The sequence below is a fragment of the Phalaenopsis equestris genome, unplaced genomic scaffold, assembly GCF_001263595.1.
Source record: "Phalaenopsis equestris unplaced genomic scaffold, ASM126359v1 Scaffold000840, whole genome shotgun sequence".
NCBI lineage: Eukaryota > Viridiplantae > Streptophyta > Magnoliopsida > Asparagales > Orchidaceae > Phalaenopsis > Phalaenopsis equestris.
In genome coordinates, this window is record NW_018165280.1 from 527980 (window position 1) to 535336 (window position 7357).

Genomic DNA, 7357 nt, shown 5'->3' on the forward strand with positions numbered 1-7357 from the left:
TGCCCTACGGTCGCGCTTTGGCGGCTCCCGTCCGTCGCGCGTCTGTCAGCTGCGCCTCGATTCTGCGGCTCCCGGCTTCATTTGGCTCTCCCAACTTCTTAGTCGCGAGTTCTCAGCTGTTGTTGCACCTGAGAAATGGCTTTAGGACGTTCCTACGCCGTCGCTCTCGCCAGTGATAACCCCGTCTCTGCTCCTCTTTCAAATATGTTCTCGCAACGATACCACGACAATTTTGCTCTTGGCATTGAAACCAGATTTCTCAAAAAAGCTTCCCGTAAAAATGACAAACCTACAATCTTTCTCACTGAAGCAGAGATCTCCACCCTAGCTGCGCTCTGCCGACTGTTCTTAGTAAATAAGTTTCTTTATGGAAACCCTAAACTTGAGCTAATTCGAAAAGACTTTGAGCAAATGAAGCTGAAAAGGGGTTGGAAGATCGGTAAATTGCATGGTCTCCACATTCTTATTCAATTATCAAATGACGAAGACTACACCCATTTGTTTGCGAGAATAGTTCTTTGAATAGAAAACCAAGTGATGAAGGTTTTAAAATGGACGGTGGATTTTGACCCCCGTATTGAACCTCCTACCATTCCTGTTTGGCTGCGCTTCCCAGGTTTGAAGATCCACCTTTTTGATCAAGAGTTTCTCTTCGCTTTAGCGATGGTATACGGTAAACCCCTCAAAGATGACACGCCTACAGTGAATCTGACTCGGCCTTCAGAAGCCAGAATTTTGATAGAAAGGGATATTACTTTACCTTTTCTGGGAGAAATATGGATTGGCACACAACATCAGGGATTTTGACAGCAAACAGAACTTGAACAGATACTATTTTATTGTACTCACTGTCGTATATTTGGACATTCTCCTTCTCAATGTTATCAGTTGCATCCGAATTTAAAACCTTCAAGTAATACATCTTATGGATCTGCCCCACCTCATACCTGTCTCTCCTCTGCTCCTGAGTGCATTCCACAAACTATTGAAACACCGGTTGAAACGATGTCACCTCCCCCTCCCACTACCGGAGACAATATTGTCTCTGTTCTTCCGACTGATATATTGACAGATGGTTTAATTGGGTCCGATAATAATGATAGTATTGAAGCTCCACATCTCCAAAATGCATCAGGTGTTGAAGAGACATGCTTACAATCTCTCAAAATGTTGTTATTGCTAGTCAGGAGATGGGGGCTCATTCTCTCCTACATGCCCAACAATCTGTTGACTATACCGATCAGATGAGTCAGTCTTCGGATGGGGAATGACAGGTAAACACATCTAGAAAGAAAAAGAATGGAGGCACACCCCAGCTTGGGAACTTAATGGATGATACTCTAGTAACTTCGGGTAATGGAACGACACTCAGCAATTTGTTAGCTGTCTCCGCTCCTAGAACCAGAGGCAGAAGCAAGACCAAGCTGGCTCGTGCCTAGCAACTTATTTCCTGCAAGTTCTGTTTTTGTTTTTTTTTTGTTTTATCTATGTTTCATCCTTTCAGGATACTAGTGTCTGATGTATCGTATGGGTATGACACCTTTTTTTGGGTCCTATCATACAACCTCTATGTATCTTTTTAATTTCAATAAAATTAGCCCTTAGACGTTTAAATATATATATATATATATATATATCAGATGGCGTCGGTGGCTGGCTGCTCCGCTAGGAGTTCGCCGGATGGCGATTCCCTGGTATGATCTTTGGCTTTCCGGACGTTCTTCTCTCACTCGACGACGATTTATGCGTTCGTTTTCCGCGATCATCGACAACGAAGTAGGGATTCTGCGGCTTTGTTTGTGCCAGCTTCTGCATCGAGCTGCAAGTTTCGTGAGGCGTCTTTCCGCGTCGGCGTCCAGTTTCGACGCTGCGCCTCTGCTTTCCGCGCCTGACGACTCTTTCCTTCATTTTCGACGCTTCTTCTGTCTACTCCAGTGCTTCTTTCCGACCCGATCTTCTGTTTTGTTTCTGCGCCCTTCTTTCTCTCCAGCCCAACGCAAGCTTCTCCCTGCAGGTGAGAGCTGGTTGTTTCTGATGGCACTTCCTTCTTCTTTTGCTGAACCGACAAAAGCCTCCTTTGCCCACGTGATGGGCAACCCTCAGGTCCGCGGTGGTATTCCCTTCAAGATATAAGGAATGTCGCGATGACACAGATGATTGTCCCTTTGTTGAGAAGGGAGTGGGAAATGTGGGAAAACAATAATTTTTTTCTCCGACTCAGAAATTTGTACCCTGACAGAAAAATTTAAGTTTGCTCTAATTGAAAATTTTCAGTGGGGACACCCACTTATGGAGGTTATCAGAAAGAATGTAGATGATCTTAATCGGCGGTTCTCATGCTTTTGTGGGTAACAATGACCTTTTTCTCCAAGCATTTCATGATGCATTGTGTATTGGTGGGGATTATAATTTCATTAAGAAAACGAGGAGAAAGAACGGTAAGCTCGAGTTGTTTGTTACCGAGGATGAGACTCACATTCTTGCCTCTTCCTGTAAGCATGCTTTGGTTGAGAAGTTTCTTTTTAGGCATCTGAAGCTTGAAATAATCCGTAGGAAGCTTGACTCTTTGAAGCTTTCAGGTGTTTGGAAAATTGGGTAATTGGATGGCCACCATATACTTATACAATTATCTAATGATGAAGATTATACTCGCCTATTTGCTAGTAGAGTTCTTAAAATTGATGATATTCCAATGAAACTTTTGAAGTGGACCGAAGATTTTGATCGTAAGGCGGAGCCCCCTACCAGCCCTGTGTGGATTCAGTTTTCTGGTTTAAAATTGCATCTTTTCAATCATGAAATGTTATTCTCTCTTGCAGCTGCTTATGACAAACCTCTAAAGATGAATGATCCAACTTTCCTATTAACACGACCCTTTGAAGCTCGTATCTTGGTCGAGCGGAACATTACCCTTGCTTTCTCTGATGACATTTGGATATGTTCTGCTCATCAAGGGTACTGGCAAAAAGTTGAAATCGAAAGATATTCACATTATTGCTCTCACAGTCGTGTATGTTTGGGCATTTCTCTCCTCAATGTTATTGATTGCATACTCATTTAAAGTCGAATGTTGATCGATCACATCATAAAAATCCTATAACTGCCACTAATGATCAAACTGGTCCTAAGGTTGATAAAGGACTAGATTTGCAGCAAAATCTGTTAAATGAGGTTGCTCTTGATACACATGTTTTTGTCACACCACATGTCTCATCCTGGGTTGTACTTCCCCCTCTGATTTGGCACAAATTGCTCCCCTACATCCTCTAACAGATAATTCAGCTATCTCATCTGCACCTGATTTGGAACAACCGGCTCCTCCCCCTGCTTTTGTTGATCTGACGAATCCAACAAACATGGATTTAATTGATGAACATAGGCCTAATAATATTGCTTCTAATCTGGACTCTCATGGAGTCATTGATAATGCTTCTGTTGCAATTGGTGATTCAGTTGAAAAAGTTACAACTATTCTTGAGAACGAATGGATGATACAGAGAACTCAAAGAAAAAAGGGTAAGAGGAAAAATGAACTCTTACCAATACAGGAGGCTAACAATGCACAAGAAAGCGATTATTATTCAGATGGTGATCAGATGGGTAGTCTTTCTAGATCTTCTAAGAGGGCTGACTCGAGAAAACATGTTTAACATTATGATTTGAAACATTATGAGAGTGGCGGACCCTCCCTCACTTAATGGTTTGAAACATCTTTGTAGGGCCTATAAACTTTCCATTTTTGCCATTTTGGAACCTCTTGTTTCAGTTAACAGAGGTCACATTCTCAGGCAGTTTAAGCAATATAACCATTTTTGCAATAAAAGCAACAAAATTTGGTTTTTTTGGAAACTTCGGATAACTATTAATATTATTGAAGATGATGAGCAGTTTGTTCTAACAAATTTTCATTTCAATGTATTTCAAGGTTGGGCTACTTTCGTTTATGCTAGTTCTCATTTGTATGATAAATATTTGTTTTGGAACCAAATCCTCCAAATGGGTGATGCAATTACAAAACCATGGTTTATTGGAGGTGACTTTAACATGATTATGCATTCTAATGAAAGAAGAGGTGGTGGCAAATGTGATATGCATAATATTAATCGCTTTTGTGATAAAATCACGAAAGCTGGGCTGTTTGATTTATGTTATTCGGGTTCTCCTTTTACTTAGCGTCGGGGGCCTCTTTCTCAGAGACTGGATAGATATTTCGGCAATCATCATTTTCTCAGATATTTCCCCGTTGCTAAAGTATTTCATTTAAGTCATACAGCTTCTGATCATAATCCTTAATTTGCTCACTCTCAATTTTCAGATTAAGCCACTTGTTTATAAATTCAAATTTTTAAATGTTTGGACTTCTCACGCAAGTTTCTTACAGCTTATTCATCAAGTGTGGAAATATAATGGTGCAGGTTCTCCTTGGTACATTCTATGACAATTGCATAAAAAAGTGGCTAGAGCCTTAAGGAGTTGGAATCATCAGGTTTTCAAAAACCTGCATTTGAGAGTTCTTGAGGCTCAGAAAACAGTAAATGATTTGGAATCACAGATGCTTTCCAACTCACATCTGATAACTGATGTTGCTATGCTCACCAAAATCTCCTTGAGGCAATTACTTCAAAGGAGGATTTATTGCAACAAAAAGCTCATGACATTCATTTTGCAAATGCTGATTGTAACACTCAATAGTTTCATGCTTCAATTAAACATCGCTGAAATATAAATACTATAATGAAGATTAAAACCTTGGAGGACACTGAGATTAGAGATGATGATGCAATTGGTAATAATGTTATTCTTTACTTCACTGATTTATTTGCCACCAATTTGCAGGTGCTTCCCATTAACCAAACCATTTTTTTATGGGAAAAGGGATTATGTTGAAGCATTATCAACTGGTGATGTTCCATCAAAGTCGGATATTCTAATGGCTTTCAAGAAAATTAATTTCAATAAGGCACCGGGGCCGGATGGCTTCACTTCCAAGTTCTATGTACATTGCTGGGACATAAAAAAGGAGGTAACCCTTGCCATTCAAAATTTCTTCCTTAGGGACAATCCGGGTAGATATTTCTCATCCTCTTTGATTGTGCTTATTCCTAAATCTAATGACACATCTAGATGGGAAAATTTTAGGTCCATCTTTCTTACATCAGTTATAACAAGAGTCATAAGCAAGTTAACTGTGTCTCGACTTCAACCTCACCTTGCCACACTCATCTCACCACATTAAATGACATTCATTAAAGGTAGAGAGATCACCGATAATATCCTCTTGGCTCAAGAATTGGTGGAAGAATTAGACAGGAAATGCAGGGGAGGCAACATGGTAATAAAACTTGATTTGAAAAAAACATTTGAAACTTTGGAAAATTTGTTTCTTCTTCTTTCATAAACTGGGCCACTTCATTTACTGGGTGTCTTCCTGCTTCGCTCCCTCTTAAATATTTGGGGGTGGACATTTTTAAGAGGAAGGAGGAAACAAACTCAATTTCATGTTGTTGTTGATAAGATCAAAGCTAAGATTGTTGATTGGAGAAATGTCTTCCTTTCTAATGGAGGTCAATTGAACTTACTTAAAGGTTTGCTTTATAGTGTCCCACTTTATGCATTACAGTTGCTCAATCTTAAAAAGAGCACACAGAAGTCCTTGGAGCACACTTTCAATAAGTTTCTCTAGTCTGGTGTTGGTAATAGGGAGCTATGGGCTTCCTGGTCTAAGATTTGCAAACCTACCTTTGCTGGTGGATTGGGTTTTAAAAATTTAGAGCATATCGCTGAAATTAACATGTATAAGTTGTGGTTCAAGTTTCGTAAAAGTGAGTCTCTTTGGGCTCAATTTATATATCATAAATACTGCTTTAAACACCGCCCCTCCTTGATTACTTGGAGAACTGGTGATTCTAGAGTTTGGAAATCAATTTTAAAAGCAAGATAGGTGGCTAATCAGTTCATTTTTTGGGTCCTTGGTGAAAACAGTGTTTCTTTCTGGCATGAACAATGGGGATTGAGAGATCAGTTTGTCTTTTCTCCTATCAATGGTGATGATGGCATGTTAGTATTTGATTTATGGCGTGATGGAACGAGGGATATTTCTAAATTAAGGAGTTTAGATGGTGTTAATGTGGCTAGAATTGCCACAACTCATATTACCCCACACAGAAAAGATAAACCTATTTGGAAAGTTTCCTCCCTGTATTCTATTACAAAAGAGATTTATAAATAGCTGCATACTTTTACTACCTTATCTTGGGGCAAACAAATATGACATTCTTTCTTATCCCCAAGATAAAGTAGTAAAAGTATGCAAGACTAATTTATTAAAGAGAAATAACAAATATGGCATTCTCTCATATCCCCAAAGAGATTTATAAACAGCTGCATACTTTTACTATCTTCTCTGACTCACTTTATTCACCCACCCATTTTTTGACTTTTTGTGTGTGATATACCGTGCGGGTTGGGTGCCTATTTTTAGGCCCACCCATACAACCTATCTGTACCTCATATTTTCTCTTTACAAAAGAGTAGAGAACCTGATGATGAAAAAAGGTAAAGTAATATCCCTTTCTATCAAAATTCTGGCTTCTGAAGGCCGAGTCAAATTCAATGTAGGTGTGTCAGCTTTGAGGGGTTTACCGTATACCATCGCTAAAACGAAGAAAAGCTCTTGATAAAAAAAATGAATCTTCAAACCTGGGAAGCGCAGCCAAACAGGAATGGTAGGAGGTTCAGTACGAGGGTCAAAATCCACCGTCCATTTTAAAACCTTCATTACCTGGTTTTCTATTCAAGAACTCTTCTCGCAAACAAATGGGTGTAGTCTTCGTCATTTGATAATTGAATAAGAATGTGGCGACCATCCAATTTATCGATCTTCCAACCCCCACTCAGCTTCATTTGCTCAAAGTCCTTTCGAATTAGCGCAAGTTTAGGGTTTCCATAAATAAACTTACCTACTAAGAACAGTCGGCAGGGCGCAGCTAGGGTGGAGATCTCTGCCTCAAAGAGAAAGATTGCAGGTTTGCCGTTTTTATGGGAAGCTTTTTTGAGAAATTTGGTTTCAATGCCAAGAGCAAAATTGTCGTGGTATCATTGCGGAAACATATTCGAAAGAGGGGCGGAGACGGGGTTATCACTGGCGAGGGCGGCGACGTAGGAATCTCCTGAAGCCATTTCATCAGCAAGTTGTCGATCGACACAAACAAGCGCAGACGCAGGCAACCGCGAACTCTGTCGAGCGGTCGACAACGCTGGCGGAAGGCGAGTGGAAATGAATCGCTAGGCGACGCAAATGATGGCGCTGCGACGCGTGGAAGAAGACGCAGCAGGAGGGGCGTCTTCTCCGCCGCAA

The 7357-nt window shown here is 40.3% G+C and overlaps 1 protein-coding gene across 2 annotated transcripts in view; it reads right to left on the reverse strand.

The window, feature by feature from the left end:
- The window catches only part of LOC110031691 (putative ion channel POLLUX-like 2), a 140945-nt gene that overhangs the window by 30909 nt on the left and 102679 nt on the right, over positions 1 to 7357 (reverse strand). The window lies entirely within an intron of this gene.